At 38.4% G+C, this 21,187-nt stretch overlaps 2 pseudogenes; both read right to left on the bottom strand.

The window, feature by feature from the left end:
• Positions 1 to 2,983: 2,983 nt before the first annotated feature.
• LOC122147994 lies at positions 2,984 to 9,119 on the bottom strand (annotated as a pseudogene).
• Positions 9,120 to 13,277: 4,158 nt separating this feature from the next.
• LOC122147996 lies at positions 13,278 to 17,583 on the bottom strand (annotated as a pseudogene).
• Positions 17,584 to 21,187: the final 3,604 nt, after the last annotated feature.

Genomic DNA, 21,187 nt, shown 5'->3' on the forward strand with positions numbered 1-21,187 from the left:
GCTTCTCCTCCACTGATAACACGATTGGTTTAGGGTCTCGTTTCCAAAGCCGCGCGACCCGTCGGGCGCAGTGTGCAAGCGAGTGCTACTACCCACGGTGATGAAACGCTCAAAGGTCCGTTGAGTCGCCACCCTTAAGCGAACGCGTGTAGCCTGAGGCGCTAGGGGAGGCGCATTTACTCTAAACCGTCCAGTGAAGTGATAGAGAGACAAGAGAGAGAGAGAGAAAGTGGTTAAAGGGTCATGGGACCGTGGTGCAAGCCGTCGCCATGGTTTCCACGGGTGGGCAAAATAAACACTATTCTTAGAGTCTCAAAGGACCTAGGCCCATGTCATGCCTTTTTCTGACGGACTGAGTGTTGTTAGTATGTAGTAAGTTAGTTATGAAGCGATATTAGGGTCTCAATAATAATTTCCACCCGGCAGAAGCACACTATGGCACACATGGCGTTGGTCGTAACGGCAATTCACATGGCATGAAACCTAATTCAATTTAATTACATTATTCCATTGAAACTGGACCGGGCAAACAAACAAAACAAACAACAAAAAAAAAAGCAATCGGCCCAACATTAAAGTCTAATTTGGACAGACACATACTACGCAAGACACACACGACAAGCCAAAGAAAAGCAATCAAAATCTGATATAAACTCACCTTTGACACTAACCATTTATTACTTTTACTCAAAGCGTCTGCAGACTATTATCTAATTCATTCTAAGTTGTAGTTTTCCCTCGTACCACACATTTTCACATGTTGTCATCTCGTTTCCCCCCCTAACTGGATCTCTAAGGGCTTGATTCCTCTCTGCAAGCCTAGAAACAGCCTGCAAAAAGATGAAAGAAAAGAAAAGGGAGTACAACTTTGAGACGCACTGCAAATCCAAACCATTACTATGCATGAATTGAAGTGAGTCCAATCATGTTAAAATCCGTTGTATCAGGAGGGCTGAGACCTTTACAGCTGTCATTATACAGGGCATATGTACAAAAACTTTTGCTCGATGAATGACAGACAAAATGTCCTTACTATTCAGAATGCATGGACTTCCAGCAAAAAGGTCATGGTCTCTTAAAATACACACTCAGCACACACACACACCCCTCATTTCTATTCTATTCCCAACTCTCTTCTGCAGTGTCGCTACTGTGTCAGGCACACTGTCCAGCTTTCAATATACAATTTCTTCAATTTACAAATGCACTTTACAAGATCAAACATTTCATCTTAAGTAAAACAGAAGAGATTCAATTCCAGATTTGCCCATAGCAAGAATTCCCTGACATTAGATGCAGTACACTTTTACACATTTTTCTCACTCACATGCTTGCAACAAAGACTTACATACTGGCATGCTGGCACACACACACACACACACACACACACACACACACACACACACACACACACACCCACACACACACACACACACACACACACAATCCCTGCTGCCCTCTAGTGGTCTCAAACAGGCTCATTTTGGATTAGGATTAGGTCTTTTTGTGTGTGTGAACAGAAGGACAACAAGAAATTAGAACCAAGGTCTTTTTGTACTTCTTACAAAAAAAAAAAAAAAATTTCAATAAACGCTCCACCATCATGCCTTTTGTAATTAAACCCGTCATTTTAGCAACCATAAAAAAACATAAATATCAGCGATGAAAGAATCCAGTTTAAGCTTTCAACAATTAAAGGTGGCCTCGTGTAGTGTACTCACCCCTGCCCAGAGTCTAATATGAATCAATGTTCGGTTTCACAAGAGAATATTCAGTCCTAATTTCGAGCGGGTGCAGAGTTTGAAGGGGAGACATCAAAATCTATATCAGTGACCCTTGAAGAGCTGTGATTTTTCTGATCGCATGAAGTTTGTTGAATTGGCTGAGTCTTCTGTCAATGTCTGTCTAGTTCATTAGTTTGGAGACCGATGATTGAACATTTGGTCATGTCCTGCTGGGACGCATTGGTGGTGGCTATAAGCAAACTTTCAATACAAGTCTGATGGAGCAGCTGTTGCTGGGAGGTCGTCTACTCACCTCATCTGCCCACTCTTCAGCATGAGAGATCGAATTATATAAATTTTGAGAGCAGCAGTCCAAGCTTGATGCTCAGAAATCTTAACAATGTCTGATTGAGTAATGAAGCAGGAAGGCCTCGCCAGGTCAATTTGCTGTAGGGGAAAAGTAAAACAAATATATCTTTAAAATAAACATATTTCACTTTATCTAAGACAAAGATACTCACGGATTAGTGCTAAATGAGCCACACATACACTTACATTCAAAAGTTTGGGGTCTAGTGAGGATGCAATAAATAGATCAAAAGTGACAGTGAAGACTTTAAACCAAGTTTTATTACAAAAACTATATGTCCAAAGAATCCTGAGAAAAAAAAATGTATCATGGTTAAATAAACAGCACAACTTAACTTGATATTAAGAAGAAAATATTTCTTCTTGCACTAAATCAGCAGTGTATGAATTCTGAAAGATCATGTGACACTGAAGACTGGAGTAATGGCTGCTGAAAATTCAGCTTTGACATCACAGGAATAAACTCAATTTTAAAATACATTAAATTTTTTCTATATTATTGATCAAATAATAAAAAAAGAAATTTCTTTCAAAAAACATTAAAAAAAAATCTTACAGACCCCACACTTTTAAATGGCAGCGTATATTTGCGAAGGTACTTTATGGTGATATTTAGGGGATATGTTTTTTTTTTTCTCCATTTAGGCCCTCCTTCCTAAAGGTGGCAGCATGCTCTCTGCAGCCAGGCAGCCCTCTTACAAAAACTCGTCACCTGAAAGAACAACATCAACAAAAGATACACAATTAAAAATATATATTTAGAATAGACCTCTTTAAAAGCTTAAGAGAACTTTTCCAGAATTATCAAATGTCACCTCGTCTCTGTGTTCCACTTGGCCACTCTACTGGCACTGAGGCCTAAAGCTTCAGGCAAGAGTTTCCCATGCTTTTCCCAACACAGATGAAACCTCGTTGGCTCCCATCCACAAAACACAGACTCATGCAGGAACTCCTGAAGAGAATCTACAACACAAACAGACTTCATTCATGACATGCCTTGAAAACTTGTCCACAACACAGAAAATGGTACTAGATGAAAAATATATGTGGCAAGTTCTTAGAAATGTACTTGTGTATTAATCTTTGTTTCATATGGTGTTGAAAATTTCAACACTTTCAAGTTTAAATGTCTTGACTCTTGTGACTGGTGTAACTATTAGTAAAAGTAATATTTTAAATACATGTGAGTGTACACATCTTGATCATTATTAAAAAAAAAAGTTTTTTTAAAATATATTTTTCAAGGTAAAACTAATTTTTGTTTTACAAATATTATAATATATTTTTTTAGGTTGTTGAGGACTTACAACACATGATATTTTACATATAATTAACTAGCGTATTCTTGTTATAAAAAAGTCAAAGGGGGCCTGCATATTGTATGGATATAATTTCCTGTTTAATGTTGTTTTTTTTGTTTTTTTTCTGGTCATGTTAGTTGCAGTACATGATTTTAATTTGTTGGAAAAAAGTGAGAAAAGAAAAAAAATTTAACAATAAAATAACAGACTGTGAACTACTTATTAAATGTTTTTTTCAAGAATTTAGTTCTTTTAATTAAGCTTTTTTCTTCATTATGATTTCATGTTTGACTTTATACCCTCCAAAAAAATCAAATTAATTTTAATGCAGACATTAAAAAACATTCTTATCATAGAAGAGGTGTATTTCAAGTCACTAAATATATTAATACATTCCCAGAGCTTATGGATTATCCGTATATTTCAGCTTTTTTAAAGATGAAATATCACAAAATCTGATCAATCTGTACCTTTCCCATCACTTTCCTGCTTCACCTGAGGTGGCTTGACACATTTTGGAGCGCTTCCAGACCTAAAGTACAGAAGGAATGAGAAAGAGATGAGGAGTGAAAGAGTGTGTGTGTGTGTGTGTGTGTGTGTGTGAGTGAGAGAGACAGCAGTGTAAAAGTGTATATAACTCATGACACTCACACTACGTGGTCACGCACTGAGCGAGCTTTGTGGACAGGCGTCCGTGCTGGTGTCAGGGGCTTCAGGGGTGCCGGCGCTGGGTGTGGGAGGGTGTGTCTGAGTGAGTGTTTCAGCACGGCGGTGGCGCGGGGGTCCACTGAGCGTGACCGGCCTCTCCCGTTCAGTCTGTCTGGCACCAGCCCGTCCTTATTCAAATTCAAATCTGAGTATGGACAGCTCACCGCCCTAAATGGGAAAGAGACTCATTTGCATCTGAATGAACATTATGGGTTGAAATTTGTAACAGTATGTGTATAACTTACGTGTAATGTGTCCCATACCGAGGTCCTCTGATGTGTCCGACTCCACTGCATCCTGGGGTTGGCAGCCTTGTCCTGGAGGCACTGGAGAATCTCTAGGACCTGATATGGTTACAATAATGAGTTTGATTATGAGTCGGTGGTGGCCATGTGTGGAAACACTGTATGTAAATGTGCCAAACAGTATGTTACCGTTGGGGTGTTGCAGAGGATGACCCGTCTTCTGACACCAGCCTACTGGGTGCAGATCTGGGCTATCAGCATCTAGCCAATAATCATACTCCTCACTCCAGCCATCAAAATGGATCTAGACATAAACACATAGAGAGTTAGCAATGATATACTAACTGTATTAGCATATTAAATACCATAAAAGTGAATAGATATTAATAAGTGACTAACTAATATAAAAAAAATATCATTTTGGTTTTTAACTATACTATATTAAAGAGGTAATACAGATACATTTGTGTGTAAACCTTGATTCTGTGGTCTTCTACATCAGAGATGGTGGTGGCTACACGGATAAGCATGGCATTACGTTTGTCCACTGCTTCCACCTTCATCCCGATTTGGAAACCATGTGGTTGTCTCTGGATGGCCAATGATCAAAAGTCATTTACAATGCAAATAAAAAACATGAATGAATAATAAATAACTCAAATCAAAAATATGTATAAAACCACCGCATATTACAATTGTTTTATTTACCCCCAAAAAACAAAAATTCTAAATGTTTTCAACAGTAAGAAATAAAAACCAAATGTGATATACTAATAAATTTGAATTACATAGAATATTAAATAAGTAAACAGAAAATCTGATTAATAATAGCACATATTTCATTTATATTACTGTTCCTATTATGGGTTGGTGTTGTCAAACAGTCCACAACTACAACTGTTTTGTAAATTTTATTTCCATGTTATACATGCTGACTCTGCACTTTTGTGTCACATCAACTAATAGACCTATATAATTTTACCATTTTACCAATTATAAAAATTATTTAACTACACCTCTCATGGTTCAGTGGGGTGAATCAAACCTCACCTGTTTAAAGGCTCTTGCTGGTGCAGCCTGGGCTCCAGTTTCCTCAAGGTACTTTTCCCAAGTAAGGAAAAAACCTTGGGGGGCTTATAATCTATGACACAAAAATAATCAGACGTTAAAAAACCTTAAGACCACTTGTCATGCTCATTAGTTTGTTTAAAGGAAAACAGGGAAAAAAAAAACGTCAATTATGGGGCTTTCGAATTGGGGTCCAGGAGCCACAAGGAGGTGTTAGGGGTCTTTTGGTAAATTTCAAACAAAACAAAATGAAAAGTGCTATACTAATCAATTTTTTACTGAATACAAAATGTTAGATATAAATAGATATAAATATTTTAATAAAATAATCTTTCAATTATTTATTTTGACTTTAGCTCAGTGACAAATCAAAGCACATTTAATTTTGCAAACAACATTTCATATTTATAGTATTACTATATTTCTCACAAAATAAAGTAGAATTGAATAATAAAATGTGAAAGTAATGTAAGTGATTACATCATATTGCATGAAAAAGAGTCTCACCTGCGGGTGTAGTGAGGGTTAACTCCACCTCCTCACAGAACCCTACTGGATGAATGTATGGACTGCTGGCATCACACCTGAGAACAAACAGAATGCATTAAAACTTGAGGACCCTCATATGCCAGAATTCTGCTCTCTAACTTACCAATAATCATATGAATCATCCCAGTCGTCAAAGTGAATGAGAAGCCGGTTGTCGACTGCAGCAGCAATGGTTGCTACGCAGATGAGTGATGGGTTCTTCCTGTCAACGGCTTCCAGCTTCATCCCTGCACGGAATCCTGACGGTGTGACCGACTAAATATGGCAAAGAACACATGGTTATAGAAGACAGCATGATCTCCGGGAACACTGAGACATCTCTGATATATATATTTTAATTGTGTGCATATGAAATGACATACTGTATTAAGACTCTTGAAGAGATGTTTGGGGGCCAGTTGACCCCTACAATTCTTTACATATGTGTTTCCAGTTAAACTCTCCATCTCTGCAGCCTGTAAGCAAACATGCAAATATTATAAGAACAGCATATGCAATACATTTTACTGTTTTTTTTTTTTATAAATTGAATATTCTAGTAGCATATGCAATGACTCTGAAAAATTCTCCTTTCAAACAGAACATGTTTTTCCATTCCACTGTGCTACCTTTTCATTCTTTTGTCTTGTAAACACACACTAGATGACGTGTTTGACTGTTGCGCTCGAGTATCACTGCTTCAGTGGCATCTTGTGCATGACAAGGCATTTAAAAAAATTGGCACTCAAGTTTCACCTTTATTTTAAAAAAAACGCATTTCGAGACCCTGCGTTTTTCCCCCTCTATTCCACTGCCCACATCTTGAATTTTTCACACCAAAAAAATGTTCTGGTTGAATGGCCCTTAAGTGTGTCCCGAAAAAAAAAAAAAACTTCAGTTTTGTCCATTCCAATGTTATTAAACCACATGAAAACTATGTGACCACATTTCTGAACAAATAAAATAAATGATAATTTTATAATATATTTTATAGTTATTAAATTAGATTTTCAGCTTATTTTAATTAACAATTTATTTGTTTTTGGTATTTATTATTTATAAATAATAAGCGTGTCAATTACAATATATTCAATTTCAGAATATAACAACTAGTAGGACATTTTGTAATCACAACATTCAGAGTGAAAATTGAGTTTAAGTAGTTTCAACACATAAAGAAACATCTATAAAGCACATCTATTATTGTTACAAAAACCAAAAATAGAGCTCTTCACTGCAGATTAATTTTGCAGTACATCTTTATTAGTACATTATCACCTTTTGGCAGCAACAGCTTAAGGCTGGTTTTCTCACACCAGCCTGGCGGCTTCACATCCCATGAGTCAGCATTTACCCAGAAGTCATAGCATTCAGGGTAACCATCAAAGTGAAGCCGAATCCTGTAGCCTTGCACCTGGAACAGAAGACCAATATATCAAAATACAAATTTTACTATATGTACAACTAAAAAAACATATTTAGTTTTGTGCCCTAAAAATCACATTTCAAGTAAAATCACAGTAACTTTTGACTCTGGTTACCTCTGCAACAGTCAGAACGCCAGAAGAGAGCTGGGTGACAGGGGTCCAGTCCCTCTAACTTCATGCCAACTTTAAATCCATTCCTGCTTTGAGGAAATGACTGGTGCTGTATTGCAACACACACACAAACACAAAATGATTATTTCATTCAAGTAAAACTTTTCTAATGGCAAAAGTGGATTGACATCAAACCAAGAATCCTAATCAGGATCCTAATTATTCCATGTTGAATGTGAACAGAAACACAAGCTATATTTTGCTGTGTGTCTCTCACCTCCTTAAAAAGTTTCAAGGGAGCGGCAATAGTTCTCTCCTCTTCCAGATAAGCTGACCAACTCCAGGTTTTCTTCTTAACAAGAGGTGCTGTCACTATGGAAACAGCGTCATAAAGCTGTAATTTAAATGGCTTAGAAAAGCATCTAAATGATTATACATTAAAAAACAAGCATTATAATTCATAATACATAATACAATACAAAAGACAAGCTGAAACTGAGTGAAAATACACAAGACTAAATCGATCCATCTAAGTTGAGATGCAGCAATATTCAAATATAAATGTAATTGGCCAACACTGATAAGCCAATAATTTTTTTTATTTTATTTTATATTTAAAATTGTATATTATGGCTGATATGGCCAATATTACAATTATTTAACATTTTTTCTAAGTGAAATAAAAAGACTAAAATCAGTTGTCTAAATGCTACAGCTGAATTAAGGCATCATAACATTATAATGTACAGTACGGATATTCATTTTGAGATTTCAAAAGATTACATTTAACAGTATTGTTAAATAGTTAATGTTTTTAAAGATTAACTTGATTAATATCCAACATATTTAAAAAAAAATCTAACCTCTTTAGTTAGAATCCCTAATATTGGCATACAAACCATTTTGTGTATGAACTTTTTTTTACTATACTTGTGAGGGCCAAAGTTAAATAATATGACAACCCACTAGTGAGGACATTGCATGCATTACTGGTCCTCACTAGTTGAAAAGATTTGTAAATCAGACAGAATGTGTTTTTATTTAAATGTAGTGTTCTGCACCTGTTTCTGTGAGGGGTAAGTTTAGGGGTAGGGGTAATATAGTGAAACAAGTGTGTGTGTGTGTGTTTGTATAAAATAAAATAAAATTACCAACCTAGTCTAGCAACTTTAGCTGCTCGTCTCCCCTTTGAGGATTTAACCTTCTCCTGAAAAAAAATAAAAATAACAATGAGCACATCCCACTTTAGTACTTTTTAGTTAATACTGAATTGCTCTCCATTGTGTGAGGTAAGTGTGTGCATTACTTCTTCCTCCTCTATGTTGTCCTCCTCCTCATCTCCAGATTCCATAAACATCTTCTTCTTCTTTCTCACACGTTTACCTAAACGTTCTCCTTCGACAGCCTCAGCTGGGGTTGACCTGAACACATACACACAGAGACTTAAATACAACACAGACAGTGCAACTGTTACAGCTCAGTGAATGTCAAAAGCATGTACCTGCCACTGGTAGGCTGTACACAAGGAGCGCTGCAAAATTTGCCTTGAAGAAAGGATTCACGTGAACCAGAGTGACCACATGACCTGCAGTTTGCAGTCGCCTCAGTCATGGGAAACAATTGCATTGGGCACTGTACTCACACTGGGGCTTTTCCACAGCGCTGGGGCTCCTGGTGTTGTTGACCCCTGCCTGCCTGTGGGGGTCAGCTGAAACTGAAAAAAGCAAGAGAAATGGAGTTCTCAAAAACAAATAAAGGGCAAATGATTTGGTAGGAATATGTGCGAGTTCCTGTTTCTCACCCACAGGACTTGTCTGATGCTCTGTATTTGACCGGGGCTTTGCAGTCTGATTTGAAGTTTTGTTCTGCTCGGGGGAATGAATGTTGTTGGTGCCTATTGTTTGAGGCTGTGGGCTTGTAAGCTCCGCCTCTTTAACTTTGGGCTCCACCTCTGTGACGATCTCCAGGGTGCCGAATTCAGTCATCCGAAAACTAAAAACAGACCAGATATTGGGATTTTTCATCAGTACATTCCAAATAGACAAATATGTCCCCCCACATCGCTGTATATTTGTACCCGAATGTCACTTCCTGGCAAGGTGGCTATGCCGTCCTTCCAATCAAGAGCGCTCATCATGTCAAAATCAGCTCCTGCGGCAGGACCATCAGTCGTAGATGTCTCTGCCATCTTTACCTATGATGAGGTTAAAAAGAGAAAAATATACTGTTGCAACATGGACAGGCGACTGAAGTAAGCAGTTGACCAAACTATGATTATGTATTACCTTGATTTTTACTTGATATTTTAGAGCTTGGTATAACTACTAAAATGTATAACAACGCTTATAAAAATGTCAATGGCATTCATTTCAGTTAGTGACTGTGGGAATCATGGTTCTTCAACAAACAAACAAAACAACAACAACAACAAAAAAACAATTGTTGATATGAAATATCATAAAAATATTCACTAAAAAAATTAGTGGTTTCAGTTTATTTTAATGCTTGTTTTGTCTTGTTCTGAATTATTTTAAGTCTTGAGGACTTTAAGCCCATCTGGTTGAGAACCACTGCTGTAATGCATCAGTGCTTATTGAGACCAAAAAAATCTACTGAGTGGCATTGTTAGGTAAAAAAATTAATTAAAAAAAAAATATTAGCCTGAATGCACTGTAAGTCGCTTTGGATAAAAGCGTCTGCTAAATGCATAAATGTAAATGCATAGAAAACTTCCGACGCAATATAATGTGAGATACAAATACTTAACCTCCATAGCTTTCTAATGGATAAAAAAACCCCGAGTTGTTAAAAACTAATCACTGTAACGTTACTCTGATGTAGTGAGCGCGTTTACGATCTTAAACCGATCATGCTTAATAAGCCGAAAACGCACGTGGTCGTGTAAAACGCGGTAACCCGTTTTCTTTTATCAAAGTAAAGTCATAAACGGCTAGTTTTTTGCGTCTTACTCCGATTTCGCGCGGCATGTAAACGCAATAACCCGCTTTTTGTCGGCTAACTGAAGTGCGCATGTGTAATACGTGACAGGAACGCATCATTAGTGCAGATTTAAGCGCATCTAGATGGAGCAAACGTTTTGCCTTTCATGACTCAGAAAATGATTAAAATGTGCTCTCATCTCCTGCAGCAGAAGAAGAAGTGGTTCAGTCAAAACGCTGCATTTATAACTACATGAGAGGATACTATATGAGCTGTAAGTGTCCCGCTGACATGTTGCAAGCTGTAACATTATGACAAATGTATGGCTACTCGGAATCAAAAAACGCAGATGATTATACTTTGACGTCACCAGAGGGAAATAACCCGATTTATAAGAAAGTCATGTAAACGCAGCTTGCGTTGTGAGGTTACTGATGTGCATGTAAACGGGGAAAACTGGTTATTTTAATAAGCGGATATTTGTAAGTTATCAGCTTACTAATGTGCATGTAAACATGCTCAGTGATCTTCATAGGCCTGCTCATAATCACTTCCATCTGGCAAAGAAGGTAGGGGGGAAAATACTTTTAAATAGGCAGATCAGCACACGTTGTTTTAGTAAACCAAATAAAACTTTCGTTTTCATTATTCAAATATGACGATTTCGCCTCGAAACCCGTGTTTTGACTGCGGCTGACACAACGCCCGCAACTCGGGTTTACGAAATAACTGCGCGGCGCGTGCCGTTCCGCCCACTTCCGCCAGAGGGCGACCGCTTCTCGCTGTTCGGATGCACCACGCACTTAAACGAGGACCATTATATGTATTTCTACACACGGTATGATGCCCATTTTCATGGGCTAGCAATGTATACAGACTCTTACCGACACACTTAAGCTACCTTTGGTGGTTATTAATCGAGGAAAGCGATTAAAAGTAAAGTTAGACGAACAAGTTCAGCTTTTCCCAGTTTTAAAAGAATCTCGTGAAATCTTTGCTTTAAAAGGCTGCGGATACCTGCGATGACAAGTTAAAGCGCGCATACCCACGATCAGTTAGTTTCCAAAGAATTAAATCTTTATTTAAGCACGTTGTCATCCTAATACAGCAGGCAACAGTGTAATAACGTTCTTGACCCGCCGTTTATAATAAATCAGAATTTCTTAGACCGTACACTAACGGCAACCCCGCGAACATCACCTAAAAGCTCATCTGGTTTAATAAAAAAGGTCTGTTTTGATATTTCAAGTTTATTCTTAGCATAAATAAAGTGTAACGCGCGAGCGCCCATTATTAGCATTCGACTGACACAACAAGATGGCGGAGCATAGCAAAGCGCGGCCGACACGTTTAAAGTATGTAAATTATTACACTTCTCTCCTCTGGTTCACGTCAGTCGGACATTCAACCAACACGGGAAACCCAAGTGCACAACTTGTTTTATTAAAACGCAATGTTTTCCCCTCCGTCAACAAACTCCTTACTTTCCCCTTGTCACGGAATGTCGTTAGCCTTCTGATAGCCCCGGCTAGCTGTAACATTAGCAGGGCATCCTACAATAAACCAAACCAACACTTTTCACGCGCTTCTCCAAAAGAAAAACATTCCCACGGGCGATCTGAATGAGTTGCCATTCATCCGTCTATTAATATAACAACTCGGGTGCACGCAGACCTGAGGAAATAACAGATTGCATGCTTTTAATTTCTTCTGCACAAACTTGTCACTTCTATTTATCTTTACGGGGTTTTTAAACCTCGTTGAAAAATCGCCGCGGTGGCTGAAAAGTGTTAAACAAGAAACGCACTCTGTGTTCGTGTCGTTGTTTGCTGCGTGGGTGACGACATTAACGTCATATTTATTGATAAACGTGCGACTCACCTCGTTTCTCTCCTAACTCTTATTTAGAGCTGGATGGCGGCGTTAGTGCGCATGCGCGGGTTAATAGGTGCCTGTCCAACTTCTGCAGCCCAGATAAACTTCATCGCTACATGTGTGACTGATGCTCTTAATGTAACAAAGAGCCCTGTGTGTCCTTGCATGACCCTAGAAGAGATTAGTGCGCGATACTCGTTTTTATCGGTGCTCGTTGATCTAAAACAGTTTAAGGTCTTGATATTACAGATGGTTTTTAATTCTCTTTGCGTTTTCCACGCACTTTAAACCGTAGCAGAGAGCTCTGTGGTGCCCGAACGGGGCCTAAAGTCGTTCAGCTTTACTGCAGTCTTTAAAGTGCGTGCTTACTGAAACGTGCCGTGTTCAGACTAGGATTTTAAATATCAGTCATCTTAGTGGTGATCCTCTCTGATTTGATTTCCTGTAACTGTCACGTGTTCAGATTTTCTCCGCAAATCTCTTTTTAAATGGCATACTTTGGTCGTATGCAATAATAATAGAGAAGGGCAGAGCTTACTAATAAAATAACTCCGCGTCAAGCTTTGAACTGAAGGTCGTAATGTTTAAATACAATGTTTTGACGGCCGCATTGTAGCAGGAGTGTCGAGAAGGAAGAGTGAAAATACACCACAAGGTGGCGCTGTGAGCTTAAAAGTGGCTGTTTCTTTTTAGTTTGCACGTCGTCTGCAAAGTAGGTTTGAGGCAGGCAGCATGGCATTGTAAAACATGTTGAAACGGCATTAATACACCGCGAAGCAGTCGCTGGTGATAAATTTCAACGGTCTGTGGATGACAACTGTGCGCTACTTCGTGATTCGGGTCTCTATTTACAGTACAGCGCTTGTACACAACTCTGAATTGTATAATTTTTTGATGATTGGATTAAAACATGTTAACTGAGACATGGACCTTTTATAATAAAACACGATTTGCTTAAAAAATAGTTTAATAGTTTTCCACTCCAAAAATTGGACATTCTTTTACTGATCAGACAATTTCATCAAAAACACGTACCAAGACCATCTTAATACTACACACAATTGTAATTACATTTAGATTTAATATTCATTCCATCTCACACGTTTTACAATAAAACATCTGATGCAACCTGTAGTCTCACTTCATGTCATCACAGTTATTGTCAGAACAACACTTAACATTGTGTGTGTGTATATATATATATATATATATATATATATATATATATATATATATATATATATATATATATATATATATATATCTCAAATAGGGCTAAAAAGGAATTAAATAACATATGAATGTTAGGAAAACACAGTCACATTTGATAGAAAATTTGTAGTCATGTGCAAAAGCATTGGTCCGGCTTACATAAAAATGAACTGTGCTTCAGTGTTTACTTTTAAAAACATGTTCAGACTAAATGTCTATTGGTCTGACAGAATTCTGTCTTAATGTCCACGAGTCAGTGAGAGAATGTTTTCACTGATGTAGGTGAAGCCAGGAAAGGTTGCTCCGTACTCCTCACATGCTCCTAGCGACTGCGGAACAGGAAGTTCTGTAAACCGAGGGATGTTTGTGAGGTCACCAGGGCCAGACTGAAATACACACATGTAAACAAATAGAAATTATTTACTGTGCATGTTATCTATATGAAATCATCTAATTTGTTAGCACTTCATTAACTCAACTTACATGGAACACAAAAGAAGATATTTTGAAGAATGTCTTTGTCCATGCAGAGAAAATCAACAATTTGGACACCATTGACACATCTTACGGACAAAAACCTCAGACATTTTTCAAAATATCTTTTGTGTTTCAGAGAAGAAAAAGTCGTACTGGTTTGAGTGGAAATGTTCAATGTTAGGTGAACAATCCTTTTAACAACAGTAAAAAACTCACCAATAAGGGAACATAAGGAGGAGTAATTTTCTTTGCAACAAGTTCATCCCAATGAATAGACAAGAAGAAAGGATGAGACTGCAGCTCGGTCTAAAAGCCAGAAAAGAGTGAAATGACATTTAGCCACTCACAAGACAAATGATTTTCAGAATGTTTGTGTGTGTGTGGGTGCTTGTTGGGTTACCAGGTCACGTTTTGCTCCTAGTCTCTTGGCCCTGTCCCTGTTTAGCAGTCTCTTCAGCAGATCTCTGGCTGCACTAGACACTCTGGGTTTTAATACCAATGGCTGATAAATAATATTTCGGAGCATCTCAAGACGATCTGCATTGTAGAAAGGTGGCTGGAATGAGAAAGAGTGTGCATAAAACACATCTGTCTACCTGTATTATTTATTTAAATGAGCATTCATTTGGTGGGTTTGTTTACCAGGCCATAGAGCATTTCATGAAGGACAGCTCCCAAACCCCACCAGTCCACAGTCCTGTCGTACTCCTTCTGCAGGAGAACCTCAGGTGCTAAGTACTCCGGCGTTCCACAAAAGGTTCTGGTGGTGCCACGTCCACTCATTCCCTCCTTACACAAGCCGAAGTCGGTCAGAACCACATGACCTGCGGAATCCAGCAGAATGTTTTCTGGGTTTCAGGTCCCTGTGAGCATGTGAGAGAGATGGATTACTGCAAATCTGCTGGAAGTTACTGTTCATTTTGTTCTCACTAAGCACATATGAATGGGCTTATCTGCATAATTAGAGGCACAGATATTTCAGAATGTTGGTACCTATAGACAATCTTCAGGGAGTGTAAGTATCCTAAAGCACATGCCATCTCAGCAGCATAAAATCTGGCTCTGGGTTCTCCAAACACCCCCTCCCTCTGCAAATGGTAAAAGAGCTGCAAAATGAAATAGACAATCATTAATAAATGCAAATCAGTATTATTTGGATTTGCCACATGCACATACATAATTTATAGTCATCCTGCGACCCCCTGGTTGAAAACGACTCAAAGATTAATTAAGTCCTTATGTCCTGTAAAATGCTTTAGTTCTGAAATTGTCCTAGTCTAGTTTTACAAAGTTGGACTAAACAGACCTAGATAATGTGACCGTAGTTTGACTTTGTCCACTACAATTGGCCTTGTTTTGTTTTTTCTCCTAACTGAGGCGATGTGTAACTTTTCAATTCGATATTCAATTACACATCGTGTCCTGCATATGTCATATATGTATAAATCCTCTTACTGACATCTGACCTGAATTTATCACCATAAACAAGTTCAAATTCAAAGCTGTGTGTACTTGATTGTATATGTGTACCTAGAAGTGAGATGACTCTGACAAAAAATCCTTTTGGGAAAGTCCTCATCTGAAAACATGGTATAAAAATAAAGTATAAAGTTTGTTTGTTTGTTTTTTAGGGTGTGGGTTAGGGTTAGGTTATTTTAGACAGCTATTTAGATAGCTAAGTACACATACCTCTCCTCCACATGCATAGTCCAGCACAAGATAGAGTCTGTCCTTAGTCTGAAAACTGAAGTGGAGCTTCACCAGGAATGGATGATTAACAGTCTTTAACAACACTCTGTGCTCACACATGACATTTCTTTCCTGTATGAAAAACAACACAGTGAATACACACACACACATTATGAGTCAAATAATTACTCACACTTATATTCATACAGTCATATTCACCTCTTTCCTTGTTAAGATTATGTGTTTCTGTAGAACTTTGACTGCGTAATATTTGCCATTCTCCCTGTGTGTGGCCAAGAACACCTGAGTACAGACAATCAAAGAAAGGTTCAAACAATATTCAGAAATACAAGCAGACTGAGCATCTAAACATTATACCTTGCCAAAGCTTCCTGTCCCGATCACCTTTAAGTAGTCAAAATCAGCCACAGAAACCCTAAAATCATATTGAAATAAATATGTATGTGTAACTGTATATGTTTTCTTTTTTTTTTATGTTTTGTGTCTATATAGCCTGATATCTGAGCACCCCACTCACCGAGACTGTGGCTCCTCTGGTTGTGGATTACTGTAAACCTGGGAGAGAGATCAGGGAGAGGGAGAGCGAGTCAGCAGTTTACTCCACTGACATATGAAACCACAGCACACTTCACTTCACTTGACTTGACTTTTATTGTTGTGGATTAATGTAGTTTTTTATTTATTTATATATTTTTTTAACTTGTTGGACTTTAGGAAGAATAGCTACTAACTTGGTAGTGGCTAATGGGGATCCAAATAAACAAATAAATAAAAATAAACTTCCTGTTTACATCTATAGATTACTGCAGGTCAATCAGTACAGCAACTCAAATCGGCTTAAAGGAAGATATTGCAAATCTGTAGGTAGGCCCAGAACACACAAGTGAACTTGTAAATGAACTTGAACTTGAGTAAAAGCTCACTTACAGCTGCTGCTCCATCATCTTCAGAAAGACTACCCTCAAGTCGCAAGAAATCCATCCTGGAATGAGAGAAACCATATCAGAGAAACTATTTTCACCTAAAAACTGCCTCAAAGTCATCCAACACCTATGTAAACGGCACTTGGCTACTGGTTTGCACTTTGGAATGTTACTATAAGTAGGTCACCGTCTTAAAGTACACTGGTGGTCAATCTGTAATGACATCGCAGTGCAAAGGACCTACGTCATTCTTGATTTTTCAGCTGATCTTAATAGAAATAATGAAATAATGAGCTGATCTTCTGAACTCTGCATTGGAATACATACAGAGCCATGTGCTGGTTCACTTTTAGCTCACGCAATGGAAAATGATGACTAGGATGAAACTCACTGTCCATAGATAGGGTGGCTGGATCGAAGCTTCTTGTCCTTAATTAAAGCTGAGAAAATAAAATATAAAATCATTTTTAATTAGTGAAACATCTGCATATAGTGGACACAAAACCTTTATAAGAGTGATCAAAAACACATCCTTTTACATCTTTACATTTTAAAAAATAATCAAATTTCCAAATATTATCTGTCTATCTATCTATCTATCTATCTATCTATCTATCTATCTATCTATAGGCTATATATATATATATATATTATACAGATATTACATAGAAAGATTAAACGTTGTTAAAGTATATATTCAAATATTTCATTTTTGTGGCAAATACATTCTGTGTATATTTGACCCAGAATATCAAGATGTCTCAACTTAAAGTTTAAAGAATAGCCTAAGTGTTTGAGCTTACCTGTAAAATATGAAACTATTCCCTTCATTTTTGCGTAAGTGGCGGGACTTTTAGCCTTTTTCACCATGTTTTCGACGAGAAGGACAGCCCCGGCTGACAGCTGTGACTTGCGAGTCCGTCGGTAGTCTGCTCTCTTACCGGTCAGTTCTGGTTGAGCGCTGCCTCATGAAGGCGATGGGGAGTGCTAGACAAGTTGATCTTTAAAGTTCCTAATGTTCCTATTGGTAGACATAAACGAAATCTGTGCTTGATCGGTACTTTGGAAGAGAACTGTACTAAGAAACACCATGTGCCTTTGTAGAAATGCCAGTTAATGAAAAAAGCATAACAGGTCATATACTAATATTGACCGTTATACTTTCATAATAAATTTTTATAGTAAGGTTTCAAGCGTGGACGAGTTCTATCTTTTCTCAAAAACCACCTGACTATTTTTTCTTATTGAAGAACGATCCTATAAGATGGGATCCAGACCAAGGCACTTGGAGGCAGGAGAGCCAGGCTGATTGGCAGGTTTATTCTCGAACTTGTGCAATAGTTACTAATCTATAACGTAGGGGGCTCTTGAGCAGTATTCACCATCTTTATAAGACGAGGACTTATTTTCACCTCACAACATTCTGCGACCCATGACTACGTCAGGTGTGCATGCTAACTTGCTAGTGTTTGTATAATGGTACGAGCTCTCGGAATTGTTGAGCAAGAATAGTGACAGGCTATTTGAAGCAGAATATGGCATTTCTCTTCTATACTTTCAAGCGATCCTTATTTCGTACATGGCCAACTAGATCACCACTCTCGATATACTGGGGGACTAGTGCTTAGGGGAACAGATACAATCTACAAATCCAGAGTTGAGCCGTGGCAATCGAGGTTCTACTTAACGTATCCTGCATAAAGAATAAACCCCACTACTGAAATATAAAACGGTTGTTGAAACCAGACATGTCTGATTTGCTCGAACATTAGTGTTTAGCTCATAGTTGCAAGGTTGTTAAAGCGTTAAACTTACTGACAGTCATACGTTCTTATGGGGAAGCCACAGCAACCTCGAACGAGATCTTGTTTAAATATTGAACACTAAGAAATGAAGACAATATTGGTTGCTCGAAGACCTCTCCCCGAAAAGCATGACTGGACATAAATTCCTTTTAAAAGTCTTCCAAATTCTTCTGTATAGTCATTAAATATAACACGCACTACTTTCACTGGATTTCAAATGAGAACATTTTACTATAGGATGTCATAATGTTGACCTGTAGTTTAGAGGGTTTCATAACTGTTCTTGGATAGCTAACTATATCCACTACTTTTTTGATGCTTAAGGGGAACCACCTCATAAGCCTGTCTGGAAGCTCTCGATAGATTGAGAAAAGCCCTCTTGTGCCATGTTGGCATGTTAACGATTTCCCTTCACAGTGTTTGGCTTACAGGTTACGGACACTTAAAAATTAGGTCTTTTTCACCATAAGAATTTTCGATGGAAAAAAAACAAAACATGACAGCCCGGCGGACAGCTGTGACTGTGATCCGTCGGTAGTTCTGTTTAAATCTACCGGGTCAGAAAAAAAAAAAAAAAAAAAGATTCTGGCTGAGCGCTTGCCTCAAGAGGGAACCGTGACCGTACTTATTTTTGCAGGAACACGTGGTTCCTCCCAAAAGCTGTGACGCTCACTACGCCCGTTATTCGCCACATACACGCTAATTGCCCAGCGCCTCACTCTCTTTACAAATACTGGCTCCGACTCGGACTCAACTCCATACATTATCCATAAAAGGTTGAAATTTAAAAAAACATTGTAAACAACAGGTCAAGACTTTGCCACAAAAGTTACAAGGCTTGTTAGAGCGCGCTACAACTACTGTACGCTGAAGAATCGCGTTCGCGACGAGGTAACCATCAACCTAAATGAGTATCTTTTAACACTAAGTTTGCACAATATTGATTGCCAGAAAGGAACCTCCTTCTCAAGACCGAAAATTACTGACAGAAATAAATTCCGTTTCGGCACGTAATGGTAGTTGCCTGTGCTGTGGAGTTTTTTCATAACGGTTTCTTGGAAGGATAGCTAACTATGTCCTAACTTTTGATACCTAAGGGGAACCTTCATCAACTGTCTTAGGCTCCTAATAAATGAACAGTGTTCTCTTATTGCCATTTGGCATGTTAACCCTCTCATCAGGCAACTTTACAGGGTTACCTAACAACAACTGCCGGGTGCTTGTCACCACAGCCCATCACCTTAGGCAAAACACCCAGAAAACATTATCGTTCATTGCTTTTGACATTAATGCTGAAAATTGTAGCAAATTCTAAATGCTCTACAAGTAATTGTCTGTTAACAGCTCACTGCAATGACAACAACAGTCTGAAGATAGATACACTCTGTTCCATCATCACATTGCTAGTAGGCTAAAAAACACGAAACGACTGGTTTATTACGTAATTTTAATTTAATAAACCATTGGGATTTTTAATATGTGTGACACTATTTAAATTTCTTTGTGTACTCACTTTCTTGAAATATATCACAGAGGGTGGTCAACAATCGGATGATTTATTAAGGCTATACTTTTCCAAGAAATCCACTATCTCTCTGATGTCACAGAGGGTGGGGGTATAGAGAGAAATCTATATTTGGCAATTCAGAAGATTAAGGAACCACACATAGTTTCTGAATCAGAAATGTGATACTGAGAACACCTACACACCCCCCCCATGTATCTTTGTCAAATTAACCTCATGGTTTCTCATTGGGAGACACAGTTAACAATCTAGAAACAATTGTGTGGGATCTGGTGGACAACCCACACACGCATTTGTCAGGACTAGTAGTAATTAATAGTCACAACTGTACAGTAGCTGTGGCAGGCTATTCTAAATCAACTCAGTGCCTGATCACAGCCACACATGAGGTGCCTCATTTATGGTTTTAAACACTTGTCAAATTGAGTTACACTAATACATTTGAATAAGCATTCCCTTGATAACATAGATTTTTTTATTTTTTTTAATCTGTTGCTTATCTTGTCACAAGACCAGAAACACATTGTTGCTATATGTTAATTTTAATTTATTAAAATCTCTTGGGTGCAAAACAAAGCAGCTCAACTTCCTTAAAAAGGTTGCTTCCAGGGAGTTCGCCTGCCCATCCAAACCTGATGGTTAATGGTAAACAAACTTGGCTTGCTATCTTTGATTAGAGGCTCGAACCCAAGCCTCGGCTTGCCTTCTGAGCTCCAACCCCCATTATTGGTACTATATAGAATGAGAATAGCAGAAATAGAGGAGGAGATGGGGAGGTGGAGGGATGCGGGAAAAGAATTTTTCGCTGGGATGTGGCAACGTCTGCTGCTTAGCCTATATAGGTCCATAATGATGACTTCGACAGGAATGAATGATTACAAGGTTCTCCTGAACCCTCCTCCTGAACGTAGTAGGGGTTTAAGCTGGTCTACCTGGTCTCCCCAGCCTCGGCAAGCTGGTGTTTAGCTGGCGGACAGCTGGTCTCTCCACCCCACCCCCTCTTGACTCAGGAGGCTGGCGCCTAAACCAGTGGTCACACGCACCTGAGATTGCGCACCCGTTGGAATTCCTGAGAGTTCACGCACAGCAGGAATCCCGCCTAGAAATCAGGCTCGTGTAACTCCGGAAGTGTCCATATGTGGGCTGAGGTACATACATTCACAAATTTGGCCAGAGAGCGGTATTTGCAATCTGAATCAATAAAGGAAACATTATAACATTTGCGCTACGTTCGCGTCT

Source organism: Cyprinus carpio, chromosome A16, assembly GCF_018340385.1.
Source record: "Cyprinus carpio isolate SPL01 chromosome A16, ASM1834038v1, whole genome shotgun sequence".
In the NCBI taxonomy this organism is placed as follows: Eukaryota; Metazoa; Chordata; class Actinopteri; order Cypriniformes; family Cyprinidae; genus Cyprinus; species Cyprinus carpio.